Source organism: Ambystoma mexicanum, chromosome 4p, assembly GCF_040938575.1.
Source record: "Ambystoma mexicanum isolate Mex_15411 chromosome 4p, UKY_AmexF1_1, whole genome shotgun sequence".
NCBI classification, from domain to species: Eukaryota; Metazoa; Chordata; class Amphibia; order Caudata; family Ambystomatidae; genus Ambystoma; species Ambystoma mexicanum.
The window spans coordinates 317,975,917-317,988,662 of record NC_090927.1 but is presented as its reverse complement, the minus strand read 5'-3'; positions in this window follow the sequence as shown (position 1 = coordinate 317,988,662).

Below are 12,746 nucleotides of genomic sequence, written 5' to 3'. Positions count from 1 at the left end.
TACTCACAAACACATGTGCACATATACCCCAAATAAACTATTCCCCAAGTTAAAAAAAAAATGGTTCAAGTATACCAATTGCCTGCACGACACACATCTCTTGTCTAACAAGGTCCGCCACTTACTACTCAACCCTCTGCTCTAGCGTAGATGTGCCATCGTCCACCTGCTTCCTATCAGAACGGCAGACCTTATATCTAATACTTCTACGGCCAAGGACCCTGTTCACCACTAATGAAGGTAAGTCCTATACTCCATTAAAAAATTCCCTCCTGCCCCTAGCGCTTTCATGCATGCGTACACTCACATATCCTTTAGGAGATTCCTCACTTCTTTCGACCTCAGTGTCTACCTTTAAAGACCTGCACTTTTGGTCGGACTGAAGGGAGTGCTGAATCAGGCGGACCTTCTGGAAGTGGCGTCCACTGACCTCTCTTGGCTCATGCTCTTGGTACTGCTCAATGGACTCTGTCCCGCACGGCTGGAATTCTTAACCTCTGTTGAATGGCAGAGATATCTCACTGGGGCCTCAAGAAAATGTATCAGGGTTGCATCATAAAACAAAAAATTCCAAAAGTAGTCAAAAAAGGAGTGTACGACAGTGCAAGAAGTAATGCAGTTTTATTCAGGGCCCTAGACTCAGCTGGGACAGCAAATTCAAACAGATCACAGAACAGAAGTGAATGGAAAGGTGCTGGCAAAGAAACCCCCCTAAACTAGGAACTTTTATACAAAGCAAAATAATTAGCATTTGTGATTGCATGACACGAAAACATCTACCCACACAAAAGTGATTGGACATCACACTTTGGACCCTTATAGAAAAACATACATTGCGATCAACTATTTGGTCCACAAACCTTCCCACACCACCCTTGATTATACCTTGTGACATCACAATCCAGCCCCAATTCCCACAGCACAAAATTAAGTCACTGAAACATTTGAGGTGAGCAGCGGAAATTTAATAAACTGCCCTTGTTGCCTTATCCTGATTCTCATGAGAACGGCTGCCCACCATGACACCACCAGAGCCTTGAACCACGGACATACTGCAGCACAAACGTTCCATATCAGGGACACACTGGGCCTCATTACGAGTAGTCCGGTAGAAGCGGGTTCATTACCGGCATGCCGGAATGAGCGGGACCGTGCTCGTATGAACCCGCTAATAGCGGGTGATTACGAGTGCGCGAGCACGCGCGTTCCCCCATGCCGGTAGTGGCAATACCACCATGCCGCTAAAGGGCCTCCAACTCCCCTATACCGGCATTGCGGGACCCGCCCATAGCGGCACCGTCTCATAACAACCCCTAAATACAGGCACGGTAATACCAGCATGGTAATACCAATACCGTGTTCGCAAAAAACGGACCCGGAAATTACATCATCACGCAGGAATGGGAAATGGGCCGGCAGCCATCTTTAAAAACACAATCCATTGCCATCCTCCCAACCACCAGTCCTTTTGTGTTGTGCAGTGGCAGAAAAGAACCAGGATGTCCAAGGCTACCAGGAAGGCGACCCCCAGGAAGCGCAAACAGCGTTTTTCAGACGCTGAGCTAAGTATGATCGCTGACACCCTGGCCCAGCATGCGGACACCATCAGGAGCACCGACATGAAGCATACAGCCCAGACCAAAAAGAAGGAAGTCTGTCAGGAGGTCGCACAGAGGGTGTCGGCAATGGGAACCACCCCAAGGAGTGTGCGTGACTGTCGCAAGCGGTGGGATGACCTCTGCCTCAGGGTGAGGAAGATCCTGGCAGAGAACAGGAGGCCCGCCATTGCGACAGGCGGGGGCCCACACTCCCCAGTGAAGTTTACGCCATGGGAGGAGACAGCCAGTACCTTTATAGATCCTGAGTCCATAGAGGGAATTGGAGACCAGGAGGTGGGCGCCGCATCATCCACAGAAGAAGGTGAGTGACCCATCACATCCCCGTAGGCTAAACCATGATGTGGCACAAGTGACGTGGAAGTGAGACTAGGCAAGCAATGCATGTCCCAGGCCCACATCAACATATCCAGTCAAGAATGTGTGCCACACCCTGCTACACACAAATGCATGCTGAGTGCCAATCCCAATCCCAACACAAGTGCAACATGACTCAACCATGCCCATGTAACTCATCACACAGACACCATACCAATGCCATGCCACCAGCCATGCATTGATTGCCCACATGCCCCCTCAGAACACCAAATGCCACACCCCTGTAATTATTTGATGCATGAATATATGAACGTATTACAGGGCAATAGATTATCGCTGCCATGTGACACCATCACTGATGACCTGCATCTCTTCTATCCCCCAGGCACTGATGAGGAAGATGGCAAGCAGGACAGGGGTGCAAGTGCATCCACTTCACGGCAAGGGACCAGGGCCACCGCCATCCCCCAGCCACAGAAACTGCCCAGAGCAACAGGCAGTGTGCCACACCGGGCAGTAACCTAGCAGGAAACACCTGCAGCCACAGTCCAGCAGCAGCCACCCACAACAGTGGGAGGCGTTTCCATTCCAGCTCCGCCAACCACCGCGGACTCTGTGGATGCTGAGGTGGAGAATGAGGATGACACAGTCATGTCCGCCACACCCACCCCAAGCCCCATTACCAGCCCCCCCCCTACAGAGGCCGAGAGCATCGACGATCCCTGCCTCCACGACTCGGACCTTGGAGAGTCAGACATATGCCTCTTTGAGGAGGATCGTGCCCTGGACGTGGGCCCCACGCAAGTGGCATCCACCACCCTGCCTACCACAACCCTGCCTACCACCAGCCTGCCTACCACCACCCCGGCCACCAGCACTCCTGCAGCCAACGACTCCTTCGAGGCTCGCCTGTCAAGGGTTGAGGCACGACAGGAGTCGATGCTTGAACTAGTGCGGAAACAAATAGTCAATGGTAATGACTCCATGAGGGCCATTGCCACAGCCATCGCTGCCAACACTGCTGCTGTTGAGGCATCCACAAGTGCCATGAGGGAGTGTCTGGGGGCACTTACGCAAGCCCTGCTTGCAAACCTGCCTCAAATGCAGCGCCCACACCTTGGGGCAGGTATGGGACCGGCCACCGACACCTCCACTGCCACAACCCCTTCAACCTCAGCTCAATCGAGCCCTGTGCGGATGATGCAGAGGAGTGCACGGCGCTTGGAGATGGCACCCCCGGATCCCAAAATAACAAAGAAGTAGAGTGGGCAGACAATGCCATTGGACAAATGGACATTGGTGAAGGGAACAGTGTTTGTTGTACATATGGGGACATTTGGGGTTTGTAGGGTGGGTGAGGGAGTTCACTGGGGTATTTTTGGGGTTTGTAGGGTGGGTGAGGGAGTTCCCTGGGAGTTGTGAGGGGAATATGTTTACATTATCACCTGTCTGGAAAATATACCCGTTGTGTGCAAGAAAATCATTGGCTGGACATACTTCTTTTTGTGCATGTACATTTAATGTGTGATGGTGTACAGTGGGGAACATCTAACAAAACAAATGTGCATGTCCACATGCAGCCAGTGTGTCACTGGCACATTACTTTCATGGTCCCTGCATTTCAAAAGTATTTGTCAATTAGTGCTTGGCATGCAGCATGGCCATCCCGTGCATCATGTACTGGCAGGGGGGCTCCTTCGCCTCCGTTTCCATCCTCTTCATCCTCACCTGGCCCATGCATGTCATTGTCAGGTGGCAGTGGTATATTCCTCCGGACGCACATGTTGTGCAACATGACACAGGCCATGGTGATCTTTGCCACCTTCTCAGGCCACCTATATAGGAGTGCCCCACCAGACCTGCTTAGGCAGCGGAACTGCGCCTTCAACAGGCTAAAGGTCTGCTTAATCACAACACGGGTACGAGTGTGCACACAATTGTACTCCTCTTCATGGCTGTTCTGCGGGTTCCGCACAGGGTTAAGTAGCCACGGCCTCATGGGATATCCTCCATCACCTGCAAGCAGATACAAATAGGTGTGTGCCACTCTGAACTGCCAACTTCAGGGAGCACAGACATGGCAGCAGCTATAGATGCAATGTATACTGTAATGAGGTGTGGTACACTGGATGGGGTTTAATAGATGATGCAGGGTGTAATCATGCATGCTGGGGCAGATGTACTGTGGTAGTGCGACAATGTTTAGCCTCCAATTAATGCTGTATATTCTTTACTATGCATGGTCACACTAGCCGCATTGCCACAGTTGCCATCCTATTCAGTGATGCATTGCTTGCCATCACCATGGTGGCCTGGTTGTGCCTCTTACTTGTTGTCATCCATATGCATTGAAATGTGGCCCAGTGATGAGTCATGTTCCGTTTGGCTGGTTCAGGTGAGGAGTGTTTAGCTCTGCATGCATTCTCCGCTCACTGGCTATTGCCACCCAGGTGCACTATTTCCCCCCTTTCCCACCCTGGTGAACTACCCCCCACTTTCCCACCCAGGTGCAGTAGCCCCCCCCTTCTGCATCCGCACACATCAGTACCCCACAGCACGGCCATGGGACAGTTGTGCAACTCACCAAGCAGCCAGGCACGTGGTCCAGCATGTCGCTCCATGTGACGGGGTAGCGTGGAGTTGCACAGAACCATGGCATCATGTGTGGATGCATGAAATCGGGCGCAGCAATGGGTGATGATCTTGCTGGAGTCACATACCATTTGCACATTGATGGAGTGGTATTGCTTGCGATTGCGGTACACCGCCTCAATGGCATGGGGGACTACCAATTCCACATGGGTGCAGTCGATGGCACCAACACAATTGGGCATGCCTGCCAGTGCATGGAAGCCTACTTTGGTTTCGGCTATCTCCTGGGCAGTCCGTGGTAGGGATATGTGGGTGCCTGCGTGCTTCAGGAGGGCATCCAGCACTTGGTCGGTTCAGCATGCATGAAAATAGTGGTTTTGAAATGCCATGCAGCTGGCCCACTGTGTGTTGGTAGGTGCCAGTGGCCAGGAAGTGTAGCACATACACCACCTTTAGTAGTGGGGGGATGGCAGTGTGTATTTCTATGTGGCTGGCAATGTCGTTCTGTATCATGTCCCCTATGGTGGTGATGGTGTCATGGTCAAACCGGTACAGGGTGTGGATCTGCTCAGGCGTTAGGTTGAATGGGCTGGGTCTGGTGCGAGGGATTGGTGGCTGCCTACGAGACACTGGTGGCTGCGCTGGTGGTAATTGCTGGGCCTGTCTCACCCTCCTTCTCCTCCTGCAACCCCTCTGTACTGCCTGTTGTTGCTGCTGTAGTTGTTGTTGTTGTTGTTGTTGTTGTTGCTGTAGTTGTAGCAGTATAGGCATGTCCTCCAGCGCCATGATTGCAACTGCTAGTGGTAGCATTTTGGTGTAGGAAGGGGTGTGGTTTGTAGGTGTGCTCCTTTTGTACTGGGCAAGTCTACATTGCCTCCACCTGTGTGGGGGTGGGGGGGGGTGGTGTGGGGGTGTGCTCAGTTTATACTCGCACAGCCTCCATTGACTCCACATGTGGGGATTGTGTGCACCTGTGGCAGCTGTCTTGTATCCTGATTGCTGTTTGCGGGTGGTCCGCGATTCCTGTATGGCCGGCATCGTGCAGCCTGTGATTACTGGCTTTGCGATGCCGGTATTTGCATGTCTGCGTAGGTTGGGATTTCCCCCTATTACCGGCATGCCGGTATTTGCTCCCTAAAGGGGCGTGTGTACGTGCCTATGCCGCTATTAGCGGCACCGTTATTTAGGGTGCCACTAATATCGGGTTTGCGGGTCGGAATGCAACAGGACGGTAAACGATGCCGGTATTACCATACCGGCATCGTTTTTGCCTTACCAGCAAACCTCGTAATGAGGCCCACTAAGTCTTTTCCCAGGGAAAATGTTCTATGGGGCGATTTGAAATCACTGCGGTTCTTGCCGGCTCCATCAGAAAATTGCATTTCATAAATCATTTTGAATTATAAAATGGTCATGTATTCATTATTCGCTAGCTGAACCTGTGAGCTCTAATCTGTTGACCTAAAAAAATAACAACCATTGTGTACTTCTTTTTACGCTGGCCTGTGATCGCAGACTCTGCACCAATTTACCAGCTGCAGTGGCCTTTGCCATGAACAAAATGCTCACACATCTTTAAAGCATAAGCAAGATTTTAGGGTCAATTTACCACGTTTTATTCTAGCTCTATAAATGATAATACTTACCTGTGCCCCAGCATTTATGGATTCATTTTATTAAGCCTTTAAATTCACATACATCAGAAAGAGCCCCTCCCCTTTTAAAGTGCTACTCTCGCAGCTAAGTGTGTTCCTCCATATCCCACTGAACTTGCATTTTTATTACATCTTAATGACAGCTCCTGTGCTGTTGAGACTTAGCTGTGACTGTGATTGTCAAATGGGCACTAGTGTCCTCTGAACCTTGTCGGTGCCACTGGTAAAGCAAGCACTACAGGTGAGAATACTCATCCATCAGTACACAGATACACACTATGCTTTTGACATGGAGTTTGTGAAAGTGGAATCTGCTTAGCAGAAACCCCATTTCATAGATGGAATTACACGCATCATTGTATTGATTTAATAAAAATAAAAAAAGCCTGGGGTTCTACACCCTTGCCAAATAACAATCCGTCACAATGTTGTTGAAAGCGCTACAGAAAATCATATTATTACATGTTCCCAGTATCCTGTCCATGTTTTTCTTGCTGCGTGTCCTCCGCTTTGAGACGTGTATGAAAAGCAGCCACTTTTACCTTGAAATATGATCCATAAAGTAAGCCGCTCAAGGTTGAAAGCAGGTCCTACACCAGCTTTGCTGCATCAGCATCAACTAACAAGGCATGGGTCATCACCATGTTGTGTGAGCCTGGTTAGGTGCATCAGAAGAAGAGCCTTATTCCGGGATGCATTGTCATGAGCAACATGCTTGATAGCCACCTCAAAAACGGAAGGCATTGGGAAGACAATTGACAGCAGCTGCCACCCACACATTTTTATAAATAGCCCATTCTGAGCTATTCTGAGAGAGTTGCAGGATTAGTAATGGCATTTCACGGCTCACAATGCTGTCCAGCATGTGAAAGAAGAAGTCCAATGGGTGGCCATTGAGGTCTCCAGCTTGTGGCAAAATAGGCAGTTGTCACAGTGCATTTATTTCGAAGGCTCACAATTTCTGATTAAGCTTGTGTCCATGAGATAAAGGACATGAGGCAAGCACAGGATGCGTCTTTTCTTGCCAACTTGTGAGGCAGCAGAGACATTCAATCCATTGTCTATTGAAAACAAAGCTCAAATGCAAATGGAAACGCCTTAACTGCTATGCCTCCACATCCTCCACCTTCTGCAGAATGTACATGTCCCTGTTCCCTCCAAATGGAAACCCTTGCATGTACAATGCTGCCTCGTTCTGAGTTACATACGCCTGCTGCCCCCTTGAATTACTTTGGAACCAGTCATGGCTGTTTGTTAAGAGCGATATCACAGGAGTGCTGCGTACCTGTTTGTCTTGCAGAAGATCTTGGATTGGAAGCCAGACTGTCTGTATTTCACTGAGGTAAATGTGTGACGCGGGAAATCAGCCCAGACCTCAATCCAAGATTAAACTGGGCGGAGGGTGAACCGACTCCCAACGTCACGGTGTTCTCACCCCTGATTTTCGTGACGTCAGGACAGTGCAAGCACTGGCAAGGGGAGCGTAGAGATGTCAGTCCTTCAGCAGCTGTAGATAGTCCCAAGGCAAATCCGACAGAGAAGGGAAGCTGAGGGGTCTTGTCCACAGTGGGAAGCAAATCCGGCAGAGTAGGAAGCTGAAGGGAAGGTTCCACAAGGAAACCTAGCAGGCTGGAGAGGAGAGGGTGGCAGGACCCAGAAGGCAGGCAGGAGAGGTGGAACATGATCAGAAGGCAGGGAGGAACCAGAGAAGGCAGGCAGGAAGGCAATCAAGGGCAGGCAGGACTGAATACCACCACGGGAGCAGAACAGGAACCAGGCTGGAAACCAAGGGACAAGGAACCAAAGAGCCCAGGGAAAGAACCAAGACAGGGAAGGCAACGGGCAGAAAAACAGGAAGCAATTACGGAGCGGGAACACGATCAGGAACTAACCACGTTGAGACGCAATCAGCTATTGCTCATCGCTCCTCTTATAGCGCTGCCAGCACCGGAGAGGCCTGGAACGCAAGCCGCCTCATTCCCAGGCGCTGGCGGGCCCAAAACGAGGCCTGAGAAGCAAGCTCTCATAACTCTGAGTGCCCAATCCAACGCACTTGCGCGGACAAGTGGACACGGTCGCCCGCGCATGAGCAGAGGCACCTGATTCTGAACTCTCGGAGCCCCCGGGAGAGTGGAACCCCAAGCGCGGAAGCGCGAGTAGACCCGCCAAGATGATGCTGGTCGAAAGGAAGAGGAAAACCCTGGTCTCTGGGCAAGTGGCGTGACACTATGACCCCTCCCAGAAAGACCCGGAGCCCCAGGCTTCCAAAGGAACAGACGCTAGAATTCACGAACAAGACGGGGAGCGTGCACATTATTGAATGGTTCCCAAGTGCGATCGCAAGCTGGATACCCTTTCCAATCCACCAAAAAGTGAAGCACTCCCCGACGTATGCGCGAGTCACATATCTCCTGGACCTCAAATTCAGGAAACCCTCGTACCTGGACGGAGGCCGGGCGAGGACAGGCACGCCCGAAATTGTCAACCACATAGGGCTTCAAAAGGGAAACATGAAAAACGGGGTGGACCCGCCAAGAAGGGGGTAGCTGAAGGCGGAAGGGCACAGGGGACAGACACTGAACGACCTTAAATGGACCAAAATAACGAGGAGCCAGTTTGACAGGCAAGTTACGGACTGGCAGGTTCTTGGAGGATAACCAGACCCGATCTCCCACCCGAAAGCCAGGTTACTAGGTCCGAATCCTGTCTGCCTGCCTCCTCATGCGTTCCTTAGCCTCAGCAAGGTTTCACGTGCCAGCTCGTGTTGTCTCTGTATGGATGCCACCAGTTGATCAGCAGACGGAACCGCACTGGCCGGTACCGGACGAAAAGGCATCATCTTGGGATGTTGTCCTGCAGAACAATAGACCAGACCTACTCCAATGGAGGCATGAATGGCGTTGTTGTAGGAGACCTCAGCCAGGTCCAGATGCGATTTCCAATCGGATTGAGTGTCATTCGTATAGCATCGAAGATAGTCCTCCAGGGTCTGGTTTGTTCTCTCAGTTTGGCCGTTGGACTGTGGGTGGTAACCAGAACTCAAAGCCCTACGAATGCCAAGATGATCACACAACTTGCTCCAAAAAGAAGAAAGGAACTGAGACCCTCTATCCGAAATTATCTTCTCAGGTAAACCATGCAGTCGATACACTTCGTGTAGAAAGGCTAAAGCCATCTGGGTGGCAGTAGGTATCTAGGAATGAAATGGGCATACTTGATGAAGCAATCCACTACCACTATAATACAGGTATAGCCTTCAGAGGGAGGTAATTCGACTATGAAGTCGGTGGCTATGGTGTGCCAAGGATAAGGCGGTATTTCAGTGGGTCTCAACAGCCCCAAAGGTCGTCTCCTGGGAGCCTTGACCTGAGCGCAGACTGGACAACTGTCCACATAAACCTTGACATCTCTAGCCCAGCCGGGCCACCAAAACTGTCTGGACACCAGGTCCCGAGTGGCTCGAACGCCACGATGACCACCGACGTGCGAGTCATGGAAAGCATGTAGTATGTTCTTTCGGAGAGTATCCCTGGGAATGTAAAGCCTCTTCTGAAAGAAAAGCAGTCCGTCTTGTTCCGTGACAAATGCTCGTCTGAGAAGAGCCGTTCTTTCAGGGTCGGCCCCGGTCTCCCTTTGAATGTTCTGAAGATGGGAAGACAGCGTCAATAAGAAATGATCAGGTGAGATCAAAGGTAAGTCTTGATGTGGTGGCAAGGGAATGTCAACAGGCTCAGAAAATACATGTTCAAAGTCAACGTATGCCTGTGGAATCTGAGAAACAGAATATAAACCAGACGTATTGCCATTGGGTTCCAGAGAGGTAGTGATATTTGAGTCTTGGGACAAGACAGGCAGATTGCAATGCTGAAGACAGAAGGCTGAAGTAAAAGCCAAGGTACGGGTTTCCCAATTGATCACTGGATTATGCCGTTGAAGCCAAGATAATCCCAAGACCACTTTGTACGTGGGAGATTTGATCACGTCCAGAGCTATACGTTCCTTGTGTTCAGCGACCTGGAGAGATAGTTCCATGGTGTGTAAACGGATGGGTCCTGAGGACAAGGGTGTTCCGTCGATGACTTCTACCGGTAAAGCAGTCCCTCTGGACAAACGCGGTATCATATTTGTGGTAGCGAATACCTCATCGATATAGTTCCCTGGGGCTCCACAATCCAACAACCCATGGACCTCCAGAGATCGGCCAAGCCATTGTAAGTGGATGCTCACGGTCATCAAGATGGCTGGTTGCATAGGCTGGAGTACCGAACAGGAGTGGGAAAGGACTGAAAGAGGAGTTTGACCTGTCGTTGCCCTTCCATTGAACAACAGGTCCTCTAGTTTCCCGCCTTCTTTTGAGGACGTAGAGGGCATGTACCCAAATAATGACCGGCAGCCCCACAGTACAGGCATAAACGCAGATTTCTTCTGCGTTTCTTTTCTTCCTCGGACAAAGGACCTCTTATGGCCCCAGCTGCATAGGTTCAGGTCCAGGATCCGAAGAACCAAACGTACCAGCAGGCACACTAGACGTTCTGGGATTTGATCTCTCGAACCGACGTATCTCAGCCTTCCGTTCACCCAATCTTTGGTCAATCTGAAGTACTTGCTCAATGAGACGTTGGAAGGTATCTGGCTCCGGAATGTGTAGAAGCTCGTCTTTGTAAGACCCCGGAGCAAAAGTGTTTTCTGGGTTATTTCTGGCCATTGTGAATCTGTTGCAATTTGTCTGAAACGACTTATGTATGATATTACATCTGCGTTCCCTTGTTTTATGTCCATCAATTGGTTTTGCGCGGCTGAGGCCAAATTGGGAGTTTGAAAGACCTCCAAAAACGCCTTTTCATAAGCCACAAAGTCATTTACTATGGGACTGGTGGTGGCTACCAAAGAAGTTGCCCAAGCCAAGGCATTTTCAGCTAGGTTCCCCAAGATGTACCCGATCTTGGCCTTGTCGTTGTTGAAGTGAGTTGATCTGAAGAGAAAATCAATCCGACAATGATTGCAGAATCCAGCCACACACCGCGGATCTCCATCAAACTTGATTGGTGCTGTATTGGCTAAAGTACTTTCGGCTGAAGAGGCTTCCACAACCTCCTGCGTTACCAATTGCTGTAATGTTTGATTTTCTTGATGTAATACAGTCATTTCAGCTCTAATGGCACGCAACACATCACGAAGATCGTCCTCCATCTCGGAATCGGAAGGCAGGCATCTCAATCTGTTAAGAGCGATATCACGGGAGTGCTGCGTACCTATTTGTCTTGCAGAAGATCTTGGATTGGAAGCCAGACTGTCTGTATTTCACTGAGGTAAATGTGTGACGCGGGAAATCAGCCCAGACCTCAACCCAAGATTAAACTGGGCGGAGGGTGAACCGACTCCCAACATCACGGTGTGCTCACCCCTGATTTTCGTGATGTCAGGACAGTGCAAGCACTGGCAGGGGGAGCGTAGAGATGTCAGTCCTTCAGCAGCTGTAGATCGTCCCAAGGCAAATCCGACAGAGAAGGGAAGCTGAAGGGTCTTGTCCACGATGGGAAGCAAATCCGGCAGAGTAGGAAGCTGAAGGGAAGGTTCCACAAGGAAACCTAGCAGGCTGGAGAGGAGAGGGTGGCAGGACCCAGAAGGCAGGTAGGAGAGGTGGAACACGATCAGAAGGCAGGGAGGAACCAGAGAAGACAGGCAGGAAGGGAACCAAGGGCAGGCAGGACTGAAGACCACCCTGGGAGCAGAACAGGAACCAGGCTGGAAACCAAGGGACAAGGAACCAAAGAGCCCAGGGAAAGGACCAAGAGCAGGGAAGGCAACGGGCAGAAAAACAGGAAGCAATTACGGAGCGGGAACACGATCAGGAACTAACCGCGTTGAGACGCAATCAGCTACTGCTCATCGCTCCTCTTATAGCGCCGCCAGCACCAGAGAGGCCTGGAACGCAAGCCGCCTCGTTCCCAGGCGCTGGCGAGCCCAAAACGAGGCCTGAGAAGCAAGCTCTCGTAACTCCGAGTGCCCAATCCAACCCGCATGAACAGAAGCGTGGACACGGTCGCCTGCGCATGCGCAGAGGAGCCTGATTCCGAACTCTCTGAGCCCCCGGGAGAGTGGAACCCCAAGCGCGGAAGCGCGAGTAGACCCGCCAAGATGATGCTGGTTGAAAGGAAGAGGAAAACCCTGGTCTCCGGGCAAGTGGCGTGACACTGTTAGAGGTAGCCAATGCCACCCAGCATGTTGTGATGTCCATATATTCAGCGACCTGACCACTGTTCTAAATATCAATGGTGAAGTGGATTTTTGTCCCATGCAAGGCTCTAGTACCTGTCCCACTGTAGCATTCCTCTTTTTGTACAGTTGTACAGTGGTGATCGGCTTTTCCCATAAGACACCAGAATCCAGGGTTTCCTTCAAAAGAGTAGGGTAATAAGTCTATTGGCTTTATTAGAGCCTGGTAAGCATCAAACAGACACTGTCTGTCAAGGGACTTGTGATATTTTTGAACATGCTAGAAAACATTCACAACACTGGCCTCACACAATGGGGAATCCCTGCTAATGTCACTGGTGTACAGGTT